Raw genomic sequence first — 22,643 nt, 5'->3', positions numbered from 1 at the left:
AAAGCTTCTCTCTAATTTTTTCTGGAACAATAGGAAGCCAAGACTCAGTCTTTCTCTCCTGTATTTGCCCTATGATAGGGGAGAACTACAATGCTTTGGTTTTCTAAGGAGGTTCTCTTGCCCTGTCCGTGAAAACTTTGACACTGAATAGTTATTTCTATTCAGCATCACTTAAGAATTTAAGGACAAAATACTACCAATCCCTTTGTAAAAAAAAAACTCTATTGTGGTTTGAGACATAGTTCAAAAAATGCTGGACGACCCCATTGGGTTGTCCTGTTTCTGCCTGATCTGGGGTAATGAGCTTTTTACCTCGGCGCACGGGTTTTAAAATAAGGTTGAATAAGGGCATAGTAAAAATACAAGATGTATATGAGGATCATAATCTAATGTCATTCAGTGAGTTGATGGCAAAGTTTGATTTACCACAGAAACACTTCTTCAAATATCTACAACTTAGAAGTTTTAACCTGGCTCAATCAAATAATTCAGTGCAACAGCCTTCATTTTCCATCCTAGAAACACATTACAAAAAACGTTACAAAAAATTGCTTCGGTAGAAGACTGGTCTCTCAGTTTTATAACATGTTGGTTGAGAAGCATAGAGTCACCTCAGACAATAAGTGACAGGAGTGGATACGGGGCAATGGGGACCCATTGAGTGGAGTAAAATATGTTTAAAGACACACATCTGACTGAGAATGATTCAATTTAACTGGATAATGCGAACATATGTCTTACCTGTAAAACTAAATTTGATCCTAATATACTGGACATATGTTATAAGTGTACCAATCACCAAGGTTCATTGTACCCCTGTTTGTGGAAGTGTGAAGAGATTCAAAAGTTTTGGTGCTCAGTGTTAAAATATATTTCTCGGATCACATCTTCCCTGTACCACGAAGTCCTACGGTCTGTATTTTAGGCATTTATTCAGATGACTGTAATTTATCTCATATTGAGAGAAAAATGGTTGACCTTTGCTTACTCCAGGCCAAACGTTGCTGGAAGAATGTTGGTGGCCCCTCTTTTGACCAATGTTTAAACAATGTAACATCAAGTTTAGTTCTTGAGAAACTGACCTATGTGGTTAGAAAAAGATCTTTGGAATTTTTTGACATTTGGAAGGTGTTTCTGGAACTATTAAAAATGGGGAAGTTGAGAGTGAGATAATGAAAAATATGTAACTAAATTTGGGAATGTACGTAGTAACCTGTGCAAAAGTTGTGTTTTTATGATGCATTATGTCTCCCACAATGCATTGTTTCTGATACTAATTAGTTTCGCAAGAATGTAATATTTAGAACAACGGTTGGTAAAGTTTGTGGCATGCTTTAAACACTGTTAACATTTGAGTTTGGGTTTTTCTTTTGTTTGTGTGATTTGCTAAGTACAGCCCAGAAGCTATGCTTGCAAACACCACTTAGGAATGCCAGAGGGCATCTGAACAGCAATGAAAACGAAGGAAAGTTTGAGGTAATGAGTGATGGAGCCCTGTCAATGGCATTGCACAAAACACCAGGGAGGAGCCCACTGACCTGTCTGAATGGGACAAGGGCACAGTGAGAAAGAGGCTCTTAATCGGACCAAGTAAAAACTGCTTTTCTCATACTATTACAAAAATGCTATTATCTATTGTACCTGACTCAACTTGGCTGCTAAGACTGGAGATTTGTCTATGTGCTTCCTATACAAAAGATATAGGAACCGTACACTCGGGCCCACACAAAAGATGCGGATATGTGATCTTTTCATATGGCTGAGTTTTGTGTGAGAGGGGAGAGGTAGCTGTTTCCCTTGGCTTGTATAATTGCAGGTCTCCCCCCCCTCCCCTCCCCACTGTGGATCTGGCGCTGGTTCCTGATCCTGTCGTTTTGTTTCTTCCTCTGTGCAGGTCCCCCGCCCTGGCTGGGAGAGTTCAGGGAATATCTCCTTCTGTTTTGGGTGTGCCTCTGTACTCTCACAGATGGCAATTCAGGCACCCTGCATGTAAAACACCAAGCTGATCTTATCACTAGAGGTGACTTCACTGGCAGTGACTGCTTGTTCCCCGTGGCAGGTTTTATCATTTGCATATATTATGTGTTTGAACAGGGCAGGGGCTGTTTGGTAGGTGGGGGAGATCAGATAATAAACACAAGTGTTCATCTTTTGACACGATCTCACTTCTGTGGCTGTTTACTCAGGATTAACCGGTTAACAAGCAGCTTCTGAATACTCACACAGAGGCATGTTGAAAAACCAAGGCTGCTCTAACCACATCTATCAATGTACACTGTAAAAACTCATGGACAGTTTCATTAAATGACCTCATTCTTAATATTTAACTAATAACAGTGATGTCAGATTGACTCTATTTTTTGTAAGGATTTTTTATGCATTTAATCAGGGGTGTCAAAGTAATTTTACATTGTGGGTGGGGGTATTGATAAGAATTTAGCAATTAATATCACTTACTGATTCTCATTGACTCCACTTTGAGACATGCTTGACATGCTTGTGCATGTTGGAGATATTTCCCCTCTTTGTTATGAACAGTGTTGGGGTCACTATTCAAAAACTAGCAACTACTGCACAGATTATTACACAGAACACTTTTCTTAAAAGTAATGCAGTACTTTACACTGGTTTAGTGTAATAAACAATAAGCATGGCTAAATGTATGCAGCTTAGCTCAGTTGCAGCTAGCTGGCTATCAGTAACTTACTTGCTTGCCAATAATTACTGGTAGCAAAAAAGGTGGAAATGCTTGTTGGTTAGCTTGCCAAAGTACTTAATTGGTTAATGTAATTTATGACATCATGCATAAAGATAGAGAGCTCTTATTTTAATTAAAAACAATTTAACCAACCCTCCAATTACACTGAGAAGGATAAGCGGGAGAGGATGGATGGATGGCATTCTAATACATGAGGGTGGTTAGTCAGTTTTACTATAGTAAAGTAATTTGGATTTTCTATTTTTGTCAAATTCAATCAGTGTTGTTGACATTTTACAGAAAAATCAGGACCAGCTCGTCCTTGATTTTTTTTTCACGGAGTCTTTTTTTTAATTTTTCACAAAAATGCAGTACGTTACACAACAAGTGCATTTTATGTCACTTTTTCATAATGTCTCAGTGTTTAATGGCCTTAACACTTTATACACTGAACTAATAGTTTATACACGAAATGTATTGAATACAGCACTGTATGTTTGGTTAAATCTGGCTAATAATCTAAAGTGCTTTGAATGGTCAGGAAAACTGCAAAATAAAGGGTGTAATAGAGTTTAATAAAGGACAAGCAGCTTCTGAACCTCAAAGAAAACACACTTTACACATGAGTGGGGACATGCAAATCTGGATGAGATGCTACAACCTTCTCTTCCAGAAAGATATTCTAAATCTGTGAAAGTGTCCATTATGGGCAGAAATCTGTGCCATCAGAAACTGAATTTGAATAAGTTAAATTTGAATTTGAATTGCTCAGACTGAATCTGAATTGTAACTTGAATAAATGCTTTTGAAAACCGAATTTGAATTAGTCTCATTTGAAATTGAATTTATGGTTTGAAAATGAATTGATTTGCTTTGAAACTGCATTTTATCCTTTAAAAATTCAGCTCTCGGATAATTTCAGTTTCACTTCTCACCATTCAGTTTCAGTTCTACAATTCAATTTCAGTTCCAAAATTCAGTTTTTTGGAACTTACATCCGGTTCCGGTTCAAGCGCAGATTAATAGAACTACGTTTTACTAGCGGACCGAAAGTGTTACTGACGGGAATCTACAGCGTCTTTAGCTGAATTAAGACTTCAGAAGTCATTCGTCATGTCGAATGACCAGCGGATGAACTCTCAGGTTGGTAATAAATGTATTACATGTATAAGAACAAGCGTCATGTTAACAAATGATAGCCGTACGGTAACTTTTATGCTTATTGTAGCTGCTAGCTAAAAACGCTAATTTAGCATAGTTTGCCCTGAATTCAGCTTTGACAAACAAATATGATCGACTGTTTCTAGTAGAATTCCAAAGTTGTCATCTTGGACCCTCTCAGAGTACCCCCTCTGTATGCTTGCAGAGACCCCTACAGTAGGGAAACATGCAAAACGGTGTCCAAACCTTTGTATTTTAGCTTTATTTATGTCTTACACAGCATCCCAACTCTTTAGCTAACTTAATAACTTTAGCTAAAGTGAATAGTTAGTCTAATTCATTAGTGCAGCATTACTGGGTCACCTCTGTTTGAAGTGATATAATGTGATATACAACTATCACTGTGTTTAACTACCATAATAATTCTACTTAATTAGATTTTTTATTTTTATTTTTAAACATACTGCTCCATTAATATGTTTGACAGGCTGAAGTTGTCGGGTCACCTCCTAAATCGACCATCTGTTACAGGTGTTTTGTGCCAGAAATGGAGTGTCCACTGAAGACTGAAGATACTGAATCTCTACGCCTTGCCATCCATCCCTCTTGTGCCTTCATCTAGACAAGAGACAAACTTAACCACTCTCATATGCTCTGTACCTACATCACCTTCCCTGACAGTCGTAGCTTGGCTCATCTGAGGGTGAAATTCTAAGAATGTGTTATTTTGCAAAGTGCTCTCTAGGGTTCCTAAATAAAATATGGCATTGAGGTCTTTTGAATTAATCCCTTCTTCTGAAATATAAGAACCTCTCCTGGTTTTAATGGCACTTTGGATTTCCTTACTTTCTGTTCCACTCCCAACCCCAAATAGATGCTGACAAGCTGCCACAGAAACATGGAAGAGGGAAAGAAGTTGGAAAGGACTACTACAAATAAACCTAATGCCTAACAATGTAAAATAAGAACAATAATAAAGATAGGATGAAGTAACAAGTTTTTAGTTTTTAGTTTATTCCAAATGATCATCCAGATGTCTGTGACATGTGATGACAAACACCATAATGGAAGGCCTTAGTCATCACATGCTTAAACTCATATATTTTTGCATATGCTGAACAGGCAGTCAGACATGCTGTAACTGTGGGGTAGAAAACAGCATAAACACCATACGGCAGGGGTCTCAAACTCCAGTCCTCGAGGGCATGGAAAAGTTGCATGACACTGGCCCTTGAGGACTGGAGTTTGAGACCCCTGTCATATGGAATATGACAGGTGTGGTTGAACTGCATGAAGACTCTGAAGCTTCTCTTCTCTTCTGGCAGGACAGGAATGTGGCCTTGTCCTGTGAGCCACTGTAAGGATGTACTTAGAGTAGAACTGGACTGTCACCGGCCTCAGGCTCTTCACCCTTTTCAAAGACAAAGCAGTCATTTAGATAAAATATTAGATATTGTTTACCTGTAAATGCACAAAGTAAATTTAGAAATGTAATTATTGTTAAGAGTGAATAAGCACTGATAGTGTAATCTACAGCTGTGGCCAAACGCTTAGAGAATGAGAAGTGTTGTTTGCTTATTTACAAAGTTTGCTGTTTCAGTGATAGTTGTATATCACATTATATCACTTCAAACAGAGGTGACCCAGCAATGCTGCACTAATGAATTAGACTAACTATTCACTTTAGCTAAAGTTATTAAGTTAGCTAAAGAGTTGGGATGCTGTGTAAGACATAAATAAAGCTAAAATACAAAGGTTTGGACACCGTTTTGCATGTTTCCCTACTGTAGGGGTCTCTGCAAGCATACAGAGGGGGTACTCTGAGAGGGTACAAGATGACAACTTTGGAATTCTACTAGAAACAGTCGATCATATTTGTTGTCAAAGCTGAATTCAGGGCAAACTACGCTAAATTAGCGTTTTTAGCTAGCAGCTACAATAAGCATAAAAGTTACCGTACGGCTATCATTTGTTAACATGACGCTTGTTCTTATACATGTAATACATTTATTACCAACCTGAGAGTTCATCCGCTGGTCATTCGACATGACGAATGACTTCTGAAGTCTTAATTCAGCTAAAGATGCTGTAGATTCCCGTCAGTAACACTTTCGGTCCGCTAGTAAAACGTAGTTCTATTAATCTGCGCTTGAACCGGAACCGGATGTAAGTTCCAAAAAACTGAATTTTGGAACTGAAATTGAATTGTAGAACTGAAACTGAATGGTGAGAAGTGAAACTGAAATTATTCGAGAGCTGAATTTTTAAAGGATAAAATGCAGTTTCAAAGCAAATCAATTCATTTTCAAAATATAAAATTCAATTTCAATTTAGTGATGATCATTTTCAAACCATAAATTCAATTTCAAATGAGACTAATTCAAATTCGGTTTTCAAAAGCATTTATTCAAGTTACAATTCAGATTCAGTCTGAGCAATTCAAATTCAAATTTAACTTATTCAAATTCAGTTTCTGATGGCACAGATTTCTGCCCATAGTCCATGTGCTTGAGTATCAGCTGGAAGCAATACTAGCCCACCACATTCCAGTACTGCTGTTGGTGTTTCTCATTAGTGAGAGGAAAAGGCCCTTTCATGTAAAGAGTGGGCATGGCTGCATTCTTTAAGCCTATCCTCAGGCAAAACACCTACAACATTTTTCATTTACATACCTTCCTCTTTCATTGTGATCACCTAAACAGCAGGTCACAGAGTGTGATTTCAATGTTCAATGTTTTCATTTAGTGATTTGAGGGCTTTGAAGCATTGGCAACATCTTTTTTGGGGGGTGCTCAAGCAACCCTAAATTAGGGATTAAGTGTCAGGAGTAATAGTAGTCATAATAAAATATTGTAATATCTGACATCATCTTATTATATTTAGTGAACTTGAGATGAATTAAATGTGTTCTTGACATCATGATGATACAGTACACTCAGAGCAGAGTGATTTGTCATTACAAAATGTTACAAAAGTGCAAATTATTCTGGTCTGCAGGGTCATTGCTCTGGTCTACTGATCAGTATGCTTGTGGCTCAGGGGGAAGAGCATGCTGTGTCCTAAATGGAATACCCTGGTGGTTCAACCCCTGGCTGCTTCAGTCTTCATGGTAAAGTATCTTTTGATAAGGTCCAGAACCCTGTGTTGCTCCTGATGCATTATCAGAGTGTGAATAACTGATGGAAAGAAGTGCTTGTCTGAATGAGATAAAAAAAAAAAAGTGCTTTGAATGCTATATAAGAACCAGGCCATTTGTATTTGTATTTGTATTATTATCTAAATAGCAAAGGCCAGACTGCTAGAGTATTTGTTCATTTTAGCTTCTGCACTCTGCTGCCAAATCACTAGTTGCCAGGCAAGGAAAAACACACTATATCACATTATTTTCTTAAAGTTTTTTTTTTATTTCTATTTCAGTCAAATTGGGCTGCATTGTTTTACAAGAGGAGAGGCAGAAAAAAGAAACAGGTAAGAGTGGACATGTAGTCCAAATTCATTGATGATAATTTCAACATTCTAAACAGAACACCCCCAACCAGTCATGGCAGATCACTGGCACTCCATGAGCCTGGTTCTGCTGGAGGTTTCTTTCTGTTTACAGGGAGTTTTTCCTTCCCACTGTCACCAAAGTGCTCGTTCTAAGGGGGTCCTCTGATTTTTGTTTTGTTTCTTTTTCTATTTTCTTTGTACTATTGTAGGGACTTTATATTATAATATAAAGCACATTGAGGCAACTGTTGTTGTGATTTGGCAGTATATAAATAAGATTTAATTTAATTTAAATGAACATATTGCTGAGCAATAGGTATTAATGACAGCATTTAACAGGATTCATATCACTCAAAACACAGCTCAAACAGGATGGCTGCCACTAGAAAGGACAGACTACATATCTATTCTCCAGTCTTGCATTTGCACCTGACATGCTGTGCTGAATAAAGGCAGGCTTTGTATGAATTGTATGAAAACCCCTCCTTTACCAGTTTGCTTTTGGTCCAGGTGTATGGAGTAACAGCGTGATGTCTACCAGAGATGGGCAGTAACGCGTTACTGTAATCCGATTACTTTTTTCAAGTAACGAGTAAAGTAAGGGATTACTATTGCAAAAACGGTAATTAGATTACTGTTACTTTCCCGTAGGAACGCTGCGTTACTAAAACCGTGATTTTTTTTGCAAGAATGTCTCATGACAGTGACGTAAGCACAGCGAAAAAAACCCCTAAACTTCCAAGCAAGCACCGAGTGCGCTACCACGTAATGGGAAATTCACAGAGAAACTTGCGGATTCTTCCACTGACTGCTGCGGCTCACCTGCACCAGGGCAAACCTCCGCCTACCCCACTCCTGCTTTACAGGTGAAAATAGAGCAACAGGACCGCTAGTCTTTGATTTTATTTATTTTCTGCTGTGTTTTACTTGCATCTATTTGAAAGAGTGAGTGTAAACACAAAAAAATATTTTATTTTATGTGCTGGAATGTGCAGAAAATAGGTTTAAATATTAAACAAATTTCTTCCAGTCAGAGAATGTTGCATATAATTAAAATTTTTAGAAGATTAAAACTAATAAAACAAGTTTTAAAAAGAGACTTTTCCATTTGATTACAGTTTGTATGATGGATTATACAGAAAAAGTAGAATTGGGCTGAAAAATCTATTGCCTTATCACCTATTCAGGTTGTAAATCGTGTTTTTAAAAAGTAACTAAGTAACTAAGTAATTAATTACTTTTGGAAATAAGTAATCAGTAAAGTAATGGGATTACTTTTTGGGGAAGTAATCAGTAATTAGTTACTGATTACTTTTTTCAAGTAACTTGACCAACACTGAAAAGACACCAAAAGAGACTGAAAACAACAGTGTGCATATTATTTGTCTTATCTGCTTTGCTACAGATTGTCTAGACAACACAACTGAGCCTTTGCCTTAGATTTGAGAACTGAACTGTCCACCCTAAAACAAGTGTATTACATTGAAAACTGATTATTCATTATTCATCATTCTTAGACTCTATAGCAGGTCATCCCAGTTAATGAGATTGTTTTTTGAAGCTAACACTGTAAGGTTTACCAAATTGAACTGATGTTTTCAAAGGCCAAAAGGACTGAACATGTTTGCAAACAGTATCTACCATTAACATCAGTTGTGATGCACTATATGCTTTACATTATGATTGGGGGCTGAGCCCCTCCTAAAGATTTGATCCCACAATCACCCCTTCTTTGAAGAAGTTATTTGAAGTGGATAAAGGAAATCCATGGATGTTCTAAAAGATGCTGAAGTCATCACATGCTGTGTTAAGTTTGTATGTTGATTCATCGTTCCCCTTTCTCTGAATTTGATTGAACACAGGTCTGTAGGCAGAAAAAGACTGTGCGTGTCTGTTCTCTGCAGTTTTTAGGGCAATGGGGAGGTCAGACTGTTGTTTGTGGTAGTTGATAAGACTTTTGTTGGCTAGATTGCTGTCTCAGCAGAGGCCGGCTGGAGCCACGTGGATGCCACTGGCTGACAGATTCAGCAGGAGCAGCATGTGTCTCGCAGAGTGGCTCTTTAGTCCCCCAGTGCACCACATGCCGAGCTTGTGCACTGTAAAAATAAACCAGTCTGCATTCCCAATGTTTACATCATCTATTTGCATATTTAGTTTAAGGCAATTAAAATTAGCCCGTTCTGCTTCTTTCAATTTGGCTTATTTTACTAAAAAAAATAATAATAATAAATAAATCACAAAAATAAAATAAAAAACCCACCCATTTTAATCATTATCTAGACAAGTTAATTTTCAGGAATGGTACCAGAGTAATCAATCAGGTTGGCTAATTGACTGGATGTGTTTTTTTTCAGTGACCCATTACATGGGATTACTCAGTATTAACTTTCGTTTACCCAGGAAGTGAAACTCTTGAGATTAAGAAAGTCTTTTTTTTAAATAAAAAAAAAAAGAAAAAAAAAAAAGAGAGATTAAGAAAGTCTTTTGCAAGAGTGTACTGGGCCCAGATTGGCAGCATTAACTATGTTTTTGGATGGAAGAAGAATCTGGAACTTCCCTCTGACCTATCATGCTCCCTAATGATTATATTTGTCAGTTTTTTCCATTGCTGACCAGTTTCTATGAGTTTCACAATTATAGTACAAGTATAAAAATACTTGTGTGTTACCCAGCAGAAACTAATGAAACTGATTAAAATTCAAAGTTTTCTTGACTTCCGAGATTTGATATCTTGCTGCCAGCCAGCAAAAATAGAAGTAAGATCAGTTTTTATTATTTCGTCTATTAGTTTACGTGGCATCTTTGTATCAAGTAGTCAAAGCCAGAGCTTATAAAGACAGACTAAAGTTGGGTATTTTATCTATTTTGACTCACGGTAACTATTCTTTAAAGGTAGTTAGTGTGCAGTACGTAGTGGCATAACCAATTTAGATATCTGTTTATAAGTATTTAATGGGGCTTCTGCCAGAAAAGTGTTAATACTTAGCAACTGGAAGAAGGAGGATTGTTCAGTATTTTAGTACTGAATTTAATTTTAATGATCTAGTGCTAATACAGTGATCTTGAGTTGCTTTGGTTAGGTGGGTGTAGGTAAAATGATATTAAGACATAACAGCTGCATGTTTCTTTAATCTTGAACTTCTTTTTTACATAGTTTAGTGTCTTTGTTAATGGGTAAAACTGGTTAACAAGAACAATAAGTCAATATTATGCATTAGTTGAATGAACTGTTTTACCAAAAGTCTTGAGGATCACAAGTGCAGGGTGCAAAGGACTGGAAACCCCATGTAGACTAACTTTAAGCAATGAAAACACAATAATATGCTGTTACAGGTAGTTATACACCCGAAAGAAATTTATTCTGTGTTCCATTTTTATTCAGAGGTCCCAAGTAAGTCTACACCATGATCTTTTTGTATCCCTGTTGGGTCTTTACCTTACAATATAAACCACCTTTTGGCAACTGTTGTTGTGATTTTGTGCTAAATAAAATTGAATTGATTCTTTTCAATCTTCAAAAAAAGATCCCAAAATTTGCTTTCATGAGATGGCACCTGACATGCTAAAAATCACATTTCTCAGTTTGAATTATCCATGGAGTATTGTCACCTCAGTTTGTGCTTGTCCTCAACTATGATCTTGATATTAAGCTGTTGATTTGATATGAAGTCCTTGAGTATCCAGTGTGCTATTCCAGGCTCATCATTTCTGTCTTCAAAGACTTGGCCAGTGTTTTAATATCTACAGGCATTTCTTTGATAAACCATACGGCCACTTGCTACCAATTAATGACAAATTGCATCGTGGGAATCTCTGATCTCTGGCTTCAGTGAACAGGACTGCTGCTGGGTGTGTTGCATCAGACTAACACCATTTAAAGCAAGTATTTAAGAGCCAATAGGATCTGTACCAACATCAAAACTGTGAAGCTACCATCAGTTAATTTCAACTACAATGTATTCCTACAGTAAAAGCTTTTATGAGATGACTTTAGGGCCTGTTGCCATTCAATCATTTGTTTGATTGATAATTAAATAGGCCTCACCCATTACTTATGTCCAGAAGTTAATAGGAACCACCTCCTGTGCTGACACACACACACACGCACACCCACACACACAGAGAGGAAGAGAGATATTTTTGCTGAATAACATTGTGGTATTAAATGGTAAATGGCCTGTATTTATATAGCGCTTTACTAGTCCCTAAGCACCCCAAAGTGCTTTACATATTCAGTCATCCACCCATTCACACACTGGTGATGGCAAGCTACATTGTAGCCACAGCCACCCTGGGGCGCACTGACAGAGGCGAGGCTGCCGGACACTGGCGCCACCGGGCCCTCTGACCACCAGTAGGCAACGGGTGAAGTGTCTTGCCCAAGGACACAACGACCGAGACTGTCGGAGCCGGGGCTCGAACCGGCAACCTTCCGATTACAAGGCGAACTCCCAACTCTTGAGCCACGATCGCCCCTATATCAATATCAATATCAATACCAACTAATACAATTAGTTGGTATTGATATTAGTATCAACTGATATTAAAATACTGTGTTAAATGCTGTAAAATATTGAACCTGATAATATGCCTTTTGCTCAGCTGTTGTGTTTCGGTTTCTGAAAACTTCTTCCTGTTTTACTGATGAGGTTTATTTACACAGGACACAAAGAATTCAGCAAATATCGTACAGGTGAAGCTGCAATGACCTTATCAGTGCTTTAGAGGAACAAAAATAATATTTGTACTTGAATATTTTAGAAATATCAAATATTTAGCTAGTGGCAGAGGCTTTGTTATTACACAGCTTGTTGTGGCTGGATCAGTGATTTGTTTCCGTGAGATTGCATTAGGTACTTCTCACAAAGGGCAGATCTGTGTTTGTCCATTTCCTATTAATGCCATTGTATAGAACATGATTCCAGTTCAGTTAGAGAAGACTATTGTGTGCAGAGATAGCTTTCAATGAATGAGAAATAATGGACTAAATGGCTACAGTAATTATTTATACATTAAACCACACTGAAACTTTAGGTTTTCTCATGGGGATCAGGTACCCTGCTGGGATAAAAACCTGGCCAAAGGAGGAGTTAGAAGCCACTGACATCAAAACCATGTATGGCGGGCTTCATCCCAAGTCCAGCACTGTGAGACTGTATGCTAAGCGGAAGGAAAGAGACTGGGGGCTAGTGAGCGTCAGTACCACAGTCCAGGATGAGACAACGAACATTCACGAGTAGGAAATTGCCTCCAACCGACTGCATGCTCAGTGAATACCTCAGGCAGCAGAAACCCAAGAAAGATGAGCAAGAGGAGGAATCATAATAAAGGGACATGGCCCTGCACTGTATGCACCACCTGCAGATAGAGGAGCTGACTGACATCCAGAAGTCCTACCAGTGGCTGGACAAAGCTGGACTTGAAAGACAGCACAGCAGCACTAATCATGGCAGCACAGGAGCAAGCTCTGAGCACAAGATCCATAGAGGCTGGGGTCTATCACACCAGGTAAGACCCCAGGTGCAGACTGTATAAAGTTGCCCCTGGGACAATCCTGCACATAACAGCAGGGTGCAAGATGCTAGCAGGGAGGGCATACATGGAACGCCATTAAACCAAGTGGCCAGCGTAGTATACAGAAACATCTGTGCTTTGTATGGCCTGGAAGTCCCGAGGTCAAAATGGGAGACGCCTCCTAGGATGGTAGAGAATGACCAAGCTAAGATCTTCCAGATACCGTTGGACCCCAGTGCAAAGTCCACAATTAAGTGGTTCACTGTCATATATTCACACATTTATTTACAGTCCTCTTTAAATTGTTGGCACAAACAAAACTTTCACCTGTTTAGGTGTTAACGTCGGGTGCATTACCTATCGCTACAGCTGGAGCAAGCAGTGGATCACCTACAAGCTGCAAATACAACTTTAATTATGTACAGAAAGAGTCTATTTCTTGTTGAAATTTGAAGCAGTGGTGCTTGGTTATGTAATTGGAGCTGAAAAACAGTTGTATTTTCCCTCATAGCAGAAAACAGCTAATGATAGTGGTATCACATGGAAGTTTTGATTGTGATGATGGGAAAAATGTTTCTATCAACAACAGTTGTGTAATTGTCATTTCGTCGACACAGCACTACCAAGAACAGAAAGCACATAAAAACTGGCCTCAGCTTTTCATTTCATCCAAAATGAAAATGTTCAATCATATTCATTTCATGTTCTCCAACGCCAAAAAAAAAAAGAAAAAAAAAAGATCTGTTTTTTTCCATTATTAGTGCTGTATGTAGGTGGAAATAAGGAAGTCAGAAGTATATTTAAGTATCCTAAATATAATTAGTACCTTACTTAATATGTTTAGTATCACTTCAAGTTTCTCTGTCAAACAGTCTTAATGCTGTGTTATGGGGACTGCCATTTCTGGAAACACAGACAACAGGGAAACTTTGGCCTTTGAATTATCTGAGACTGAAGAAGTCACTTGGATGAGTGATGAAACGTTTCTCCCACTGAAAACGCTACGTACAGATGAACAGAATCAACTTTTGGAGACCTTTGAATTACCAGTTCATTCTGATGATCAGTTTCATTTCAGTGGCTGTTCTGCAGAGTGACACAATGTCAGTTGCAGCTTTGATTGGCATACAAAATTTTTCATTGGCAATTCATTCAAGTTTTGTTTCATTACCTCTGCCAACACAGGTATATATATATAATTTTTTTTTTTTTTATCATTGTTTGAGTTTCTGTCTGTCTGTTAGCAGGACTGCACAAGAAACTAGCTGGCTGAGTAAATGAAACTAAATTTATTTAGATTTGGAGCTAATGAACAAAATCACTGGTTTGATGTCTATTAGGCTGAACTTGGTTCTCTGGTGGCTGTGCGTTGGCGGACTGTAGTACAACATACAAACAGGTACCGTCTACCTACAGAGAGCATCTATTGCCTGATAAAAGCAATCTCCAATATATGCAGTATAACCAGTCTCTGGACAGCTCTTGCTTGTGTTGCTGTTGGTCTGTCACCCAGACACAGAGAAAAGAAAAATGTTAACATATGAAAAAAAAAATCAGCAGATAACCTGCTCGACCTCCTGTGATACAGTCACCCCTGTCAGCACCTAATGGGTATATTGTCTATCTCCTTTATATCGTTAATTTTTGTATTCAAAGTGCTGGATAAAAGTACCAATAACATTTAAAAAAAAAGTTTAGCACAGCAAAAATGCAGACTGTGCTGCAAATGTTGGTTTATTATTAAAAGCAAAAGGAGCATATTTTTCCCTTCACTGGTACATTGTAGACTACAGTACTTTAAGTCAGCTATGTTTGGTTTTTGGAACTTTGTAATCACAAATCATTTTCCTCTGTAAAAAGCTCCAGGACCATGCTGTCCTGTTAGCTTCCACATCAAATTGATTTTTCTTTTCATTTTGTTTAATTAGCTACAAGCAAAGTATTTCTTTTTTTAATTTTTAAATAATTTTTATTATTATTTATTAGTATTTTGCAGTAAGAGCCAATTTTCAAGCCAACCAAAGGATTTATCATGTGCCTCCTCTGCCCTTGCCCTTCATTAGGCCAGCCTGTCTGTTAGAGTAGACAGCTGAGTGGGTTGATATGATCCAGGTGGGTCAGGGCAGTGGCTGTTAGAGCTCCAAGCAGGTCCTTGAACTCTACTTTTTTTTTTCACCAGTTGTTGATAATCATAGAGAGGCCAGCTTGGGGGATCTGAGAAGGAAGAGAGCACTCTGTGGCTGAAAGCCAGCTGGCAGTGTGCTAACCTTGGAGGGGTTGTTTTGGGTTTTGGAGGCACCAGTTCCTGCTGGGTATCTGCTCCGGGACACAGCAATGCCCTGCTGCATCTGGTATTTTTACACCAACAGTGAATGTGACAGTAATTTAGCTCATATAAAATAAAATAAAATAAAATAACCTCTTAAACTCCACCATTCCATTTATTTTGACATGGACATGACATTTGTTTTTGTTTAAGCTCATCTGTTTTTCGGTAAAAATGAAATGGACAAAAGGTATGAATTTATAAAAAGGGGTGGTTGATAACTTTACCCCAAACTACTACCCTTAACTCTTAGATCTGTGTATATATATGAGAGAAAGAAATATATTTTTCGTGCTCATGGTCTGAGTTGTTACCTATAGACAGTGAAAGACCAGGGCAAATCAGGAAAACTACTCTTTTTGTGTCATTTCCATCTGCTGTATTTCACACACGCCAGAACCAAAAAGATAAGATAACCTTTATTAGAAGTTTGTTAATGAAATTTGAAATGAACCAACAATCCATCTCACATGCCAGCCCATATTTCAAAGCAAATGTGTACACAAGAGAGATAGTGAAGTCAGGAAAGGTATTAAGAAAAAAAAGCCATTGACAAAAAAAGGTTTGGTGAGCCCAGGTGTATTTGTGTTCTAGCTTAGTCATATCCAGAAACAGAAGAACTGTGGGAAAAGGTTTGTTCCATGTGTTATTAATGCCTACAGCCATGGTTATCAAATCCATCAGATCAGATTGTACTTCATATTACGAGATATCTACAGGCCATGACATGTTGTGTTTGTGTGTGTGTGTGGGGGGGGGTAACGCAGTAGTTTCTGTCCTGGAAGAAGTTTGCCACCATTCTCTTGTTCTTTGATGTAATCAAAATATAAGTAATGTCCGTAGTTGTAGTCTGCTGCAGTTTTTTCTCCTTTTAAGTTCTGAAGTCAGATGATTCTGCAACAAGTACACACTGAAGTGAAGTGACTAGCAGCAACATGGTGACCAAAAAGTCACTGAATTTGGCTCTTTGACCAGACCTGTGGGCTGGTCAACTAGTTAAACTTTTATCAGTTTCAAGGCAAGTGATTAAAGAGAAATGAGCACAAAGGATACCACTGTTTGACAAAAGATGGGGTAGTAAATGCATTACAGGGTTACCCAGGCAACCAGAGGCTGCGATGTTTGCTAGTGACCAACTATCAGCTATGAAGAGACAAAAACAAGAAAATCTCTCCTTAGTTACTAGCTTTTGAAACCACAAGATTTTTGGGGTATGTTGTGTTATTCCAAAAGAGCCTCTTTCTCAGCTCTAAAATGGCAGATCTTCTGCTTCATTAAGGAACACCAACCTCCGCTGAATGGTTCAGGTAAATGCTTTTTGCCAGGAGCACTTGGTTGGTGCAGCATAGCCAACGTTTGTGTAATTAGACTGAAGGCATAGACATTGTCACCAATTCTGTTCATAATTTTTATAGACAGAATTTCTAGGTGTAGCCAAGTGGTGGAAGGCTTTCACTTGGGTGGTCTCAGAATTTCGTCTCTGCTTTTTGAGCATGATGTGGTTCTGTTGGCTTCATCGGGTTATGGCCCCCAGCTCGCATTGGAATGGTTCACAGCCGAGTGTGAAGAGGTGTGAATGAGAATCAGCACCTCCAAATCTGAGGCCATAATCCTCAGATGGAAAAGGGTGGATTGCCCATTCCGGGTCAGGGACGAGTTCCTGCCCCAGGAGTATCTTGGGGTCTTGTTCATGAGTGGGTTGGTGAATTCTCTGCTTAAGCTGCTGCCTCCAAGACCCAGTTCCAGATAAGAGGAAGAGGATGGATGGATGGCATCGACACTGATGTCATCTCATACAGTGCATGCTGCCAATTTTCATTGGTGATTCTCCATTTTATTGACACCAAAGCCCATCAAAATTCTTAATTATTTCTACAAATGTTGATTTAGATTTAGTGATGTTGTGAATTATATGTGTCCAGTGGAAACAGTCTCGTTGGACCACAACCATTACTTGTATGAAACCACTGTCTCCCTGTCTAATCCAGCTGTAACTGATCTTGAACTATACTTGAAATCAACATGTGTCAACTTGAGGTTGGTTCACAAAAAGGGTAAGTCCCAAATGGCTCCAGTGCTTAAATTAAAAAGGAGGTACAAAGAAAAATAGTAATGTGATAAAAGCACCAACCTTCCAGTTAGTATGACTCCTCTTCTTCCTCAGGTACAGCTAGCGATTATTAACACTGACTGCCAAGACTGTGGGCATCAATAAAAATTTATCATATTCTCATTCTAATCTTTTAGGGTTAAAGTAATCACAGATGGTGACTTAAACATCAAGAAGTTAACAGAGCATACAAAATATTAACCTTTTCAGTAATTGCCTAAAGCATTTAGGGAATACTTTGGTCATTCCCTATATGCTTTAGGGAACATATTTGTTTAAAATGCCTCTGTGGATTACCTGCTACTGGTATCTTTGCCTCAATCAACTGTTACCACCAACCAGGCGTCACTCTCAACCTGTAAATAGCTGCACCTCACTAAGACCGGTTCTGTCAGGATTTTTCCTGTTAAAAGGAATTTTTCCCTCCCACTTTGATTGTTGGATTTTTCTCCCTATGATTGTCAGTTCTTGTACTTGCAATATAAAGTGCATTGAGGTAACTGTTGTTGTGATTTGCCACTATATAAATGATTTCAAATTGAAATTGAATGAACCCTGCATATAGTAGCAGCCTAAACACTTCTTTGACATTCTTCTTACCAAACATACAAAGTGATGCTTTTGAGTACAATGAGCACACTATATCTCACTTGTAGTTCACGTTGACCAGTGCAGGGACATTCTTGATTATGTGGCACGCAGGCACTGCCTGGACTTAATCGTATCTGTGGCGCTTATGGGAAACAGGCTGAAAATGTGCCCTATGCACTGCACATCATTGCAACTCTTTCAGTTCAGCAGAGTTTAACAGTTAATCTCATTTGAGCTATTTCATCCTCTTCGACCTTCTTGTTCTGCACTCCATCAGTGGCTAATTGTGGGCCCTGTATGTCCGAGAATGTGAGCTCTCCCACTTCTCGCTCTGGGGCATATGTACATATTCTCTGTGGAATGCTGGTCATTTGTGTCATCTTTTCAAAGTTCTTCTGAGGTCTGTTGATGGTATGTTCCCAAGACCTCTACATGCACTTCTACACTAACTGCTGTAATTGAAGTTTTCAAGAAAAGAATGGGGAGGATATGGTCATATTGCCTCATATCAGCCTTGCCATCGGGACACTGACAGATTAAATGCCCCTTATTGTGGCCTTTCTTTGTCCAGTGTGCTATAAATCTTCAAAGATTTATGCTATATTATTTTAAATACTGGTATTGGTGTTCCATCCCTAATTAATATGGTTAAAATCTGGGAATATGGTTTAAATCAGTGTACTTCCTACTTGCCAGCAGGGGATGTTTACAAAGTCAATATAGAAAACAAAGTCAGTACAGAAATCTGTGTTCTTGGTTCTCGATGAGTTTACACTTGTTTCAACCATGACTCCATCAGAGTTAAAAGGATAAGAAAAAGAAAAACTAGCTACCACATGAGTGTTTTCTGTCAGCTCTGTCCCTTGTTGATTCCAAAAGACTAAGATGCTCAGCTCTAGGCTTCAGGATAAGCCTTCATGACCTAATGGGTGACATCAGCTATAATGAAAGAGGATCATGGTGATCTGTGCTGGCAGTCTGCCAGTTTCAGCCTTATTGTTAGTTATTGTTTAAATCTTCTGTGGTTTTAGCGAGCCTATTTCAAGTTCAGACATTCTGTACATTTTTCAATAACAGAGATGCAACAGCCAGATCCTTTTAACACTATGATACCATATTACGTATTTTCATGTATTCTGCAAGTCTTTATTATCCAAGCTCTAGGAGGCTTTCACCCTCAGAGTTTGGATGATACATCACAAAAACGAGTAGTTATCTAGAAAACAAGAAAAGGTCATTTTATTTCCAGGCCATGAGGTAGTCATCCTTTGTGAAGGATGAATAAATGTTTTATCTGAGCTAATTTTGTTTTGATGCTCTTCTCTTGTTTGTATTTAAAAAAAAATCCCTAGGTCTCCCAGTGATACAGCCTTCACTGGCTGCGCAGTCATTATCTGTAAATGGAGAACTCCGTCACAAGTGACAACAGTGTTGGCTGAAAGTCCCTGGTTATGAATCAGCACCATCTTTGAAAGAGACAAGGGAAAATAGCCTGTGGCTGTCACAAGCACTCATCTTTCCCCAGTTAAAAGGAGAACAGGTCCTACATCCTAATCTTGTATATACCGGTAGCTTCTGACTAATTTATGGCATTCAAGGCTGTTACCAGATCGTTTAATGCCATTTGGTTTAGTAGTGTTTGTTGTAACCATGACGACAGCAGTCAGCCTTTCTAAATTTACATAAGTCTGAAAAATTCAAATACTGAACCTCTTCACCTCTTGCTTCATACAACCGTATGCAAACCATTCTCCTGCACTGAGTGATGATATATCTGTGGATTTGCATGTTTAGTCTGTTCACTGCAAATCATATTAGTAATGATCAGTGTTGCTAAGGGTTTGTTAGTTATTTTCACAATCGGCCTAACCATTTCAGCTTCCACAAACAGCCTCTCCTGTTTATATTTAGTGCAGTCAGCTCCATTTAATGCACGATAGTGCAAGTGTGTCTTAATTTAGAAGCTCCTCTGCGTCTCATGTTTGTTTCTGAGTATTTTCATTATTTGCACCACTATTACAGACCGGTTCCTTTTTTATACAGACATGCAGTGATTGAAACATCCCCTTAATCTGAAATCAGTAAACTCATTTGGCCATAAATACAGACAGAGTGATGAAGTTCTTTTTTCATTGAAAACTGATTTGATTCATTGACAAATATTTAAATAAGTCTATTTAACATTAAGGGTTTCCTTTCATGTCTATCCTTTTAAAAAAAAAAAAAGTCTTTCAAGAGAAAAAAAGATTTGAAGCCTTTTGAAATTGAGAGCAGCGTCATTGCTGTCCCTCTCTTAAACTTGCTCACTGACTTAGTTTTACCCCCGCACCCAAGTAAAGGAATTTGTCAATAGTTTCTTCTGTCAAGGCTGTGATTCAATATGACAATAGCAAAACAATGCCAGTGCTACTAGTTCCCCATTTTCTTTCCAGTGGCTCATTAGCATTTTCTGTTAAAAGGGTGATACTCTAAAAGAAAGGATAGCAATCCATCTCTCGTTGGATACTTTTGTATTGTTTCTTTTAGAGTCAGAGATTTTCCATGGTTTTGAAGTGTGCCTTCCCACTGCAGGTGAAGAAGTTCTATGTTACTTCCAAGTAGCTGGGAAGACTTCCCCATTGAAACAGAAACAGAATAATGACCACAGACCTCACTTTACATAAATATTTAGATTTTTTTGGGCTTTGGTTGAAGTGGGAAATTTCCCCTCGTAGTGGATCACACATTTTATTACCTCTGGATGAACTCATGTACATGTAATACATAATGGTTACTAAATTCAGGTTTCTGAATTCAATATTTCTAACCGTGCATAAACGTATCCACCTCAAATATCTAATAATACTGCAGACAAAAGAGCCAGAGTAAAAAAGAAAAAGAAAATCACCACCCCAATAATAATAATAATAATAATAATAATAATCATCATCATCATCATCATCATCATCATCATCATAATAGGATTCTTGTCTTGTAGTAATGGAAATAGTAGGTGAAACTGAAAACTAAAATGATCTGCAAAAAGCTGTCAGTCTTAGACTGTATATCAAAGATGCACGTAGCCCCCCTAATGTCACTCACTGGTTTGTGAAGTCCTGTTGTAATGTTTTAGTTGTGTGCGTAGGCTCTAGGCCATCCAGGTCATTGTAGTCTTGAGAGCTTGAAAAAGAAGCAACTGGACTTCTTTGAGTTTGTGAAGACGTTTCATCTCAGTGAATCATACTGTATGATGGGTTAGGGCAAGGTCTCAGAGTGGTTTCACCTGACCAAAGTCCTTCCTCAAGCAAGTCTTGTCATGTCGCATAATCTAAATTACTTTTAATGTCAGCTGACGTAATGCCTTGCACTTTTTTAAAAAACTGGAAGTACTTCAATAACCATCTTTGATGCTGATTTCAGTTCATGTTTCTTTGTGTGAGAAGCCTCTATCTCAGATCTAAGATCTAACAGACATGCTGTGTTCATATGGAAGTAACTTAGGCCCTAAAGTATAGCTTGCTTTACCTTTTTTGCTCTTCATGGGAAATACCATTTTCAAAATGTGCATCTTGTTGTAATCATCATGTTAGCCATTGCCACATTTGGAGCTTGATTTTGGGGCCAGAAATGTTCATCATTTCACAAAAAAACGGACTGCTATTCTATCAGCTTATCCTACTAAACTTGGCTAACAAGCTGAATACGTACATGTGTACGTTGTTTAATACGCAAACAAATAAATCTGCTAATTAATGGTAATAAATTAGTAGAATTTCACTGGCTAAAACTGAAGCACAAAGCTCTTGAATAACTGGATTCAGTGAGTACAGAGGCAGGAGTTCCTGGAGAGCTAAATAGTAACTAGTGTGGCACAAATGCATGCGTAGCTTTTGGTGGTTATGTCATATTCATGCAACATTAAACCAACCCCAAAGTAAAAAGCTAATCTGACCCTTTCCAAATCCTCACTTCTTTCAAGTAACTGCAGTGGACTGGCTTTTCATTTCTTGCAGCTCTCCATTTAACGTAAGAGCCAGTGTTCCCAGCCCCTCCCTCCCTCCCCTCCGTTGCATTTGCCTCAGCCTGCATCTGCTCTAGAGAATCCTACTGACCTACATTCAGCTGCAGTTTACTGCCGGCTCCAGCCTGTGCTGCATGCAGTCCTCTGCCAAAACCAAATCCATGCTGTTCTTGCACATCAGTGCTCTGACCCACATCTCCATGGCAACAGCTCCATAATGCCACGGCAGTGTAGTGGCGGCTGGTTAGGGCTAGTGAAATAGGGTTCCCTGACCTACGCAGTAGGGAATGTTGGGGTTGCACTCGCCCTCCAAAAAACCACCACCCTTTCACTTTCACTCTGATGAGGGGATTAGCAAATACACGATAAAATACCTCCATGAATTTAGGGACTCCCCAACACTGAGCTGGCCTTTTTCTCATCTGTCATTGCCGTTTAATAATGATAAAATTTTTCTTGCCTCCTTTAAGCCATCCTGATGATTCCTGTTGCTCCTCTCATCCTGTGCCATATGTTCCCACAATTCCCTGCCAGATTTTTCACCTCACATGCTGCATCGCTCTGTCACTGTTCCTTCCTCTATGTTTTCCCGCTGTTACTGCTACTAACATAAATGTGAAATTCCAAAACGGGGCAAAGTGTTTTTGTGTGAGGATTTCAGTGGAATACGCTCATATATTTCTCCACAGGTAGGGACTGAAAGGGACTGAGCAGCAACAGAAAAGGGCTGCTAGCTACAGCAGATTCTCACTGC

The 22,643-nt window shown here is 38.6% G+C and overlaps 1 long non-coding RNA gene across 1 annotated transcript in view; it reads left to right on the top strand.

Annotated features, from left to right (window-relative positions):
• The first annotated feature begins 5,070 nt into the window (after positions 1-5,070).
• Positions 5,071-22,643, top strand: part of LOC146692723 (uncharacterized) — a 102,207-nt gene continuing 84,634 nt past the window's right edge. Inside the window, exons 1-3 of the long non-coding RNA XR_014915274.1 lie at positions 5,071-5,216; positions 6,857-6,968; positions 7,277-7,327. This is a non-coding gene — a long non-coding RNA (uncharacterized LOC146692723). The remainder of the gene's footprint in view (positions 5,217-6,856; positions 6,969-7,276; positions 7,328-22,643) is intronic.

This window comes from Copadichromis virginalis, linkage group LG15 (assembly GCF_057382275.1).
Source record: "Copadichromis virginalis isolate Kocher_CV1m ecotype Utaka linkage group LG15, C_Virginalis_male_GT1.1, whole genome shotgun sequence".
In the NCBI taxonomy this organism is placed as follows: domain Eukaryota; kingdom Metazoa; phylum Chordata; class Actinopteri; order Cichliformes; family Cichlidae; genus Copadichromis; species Copadichromis virginalis.
This window is presented reverse-complemented; position numbering and strand designations above follow the sequence as displayed.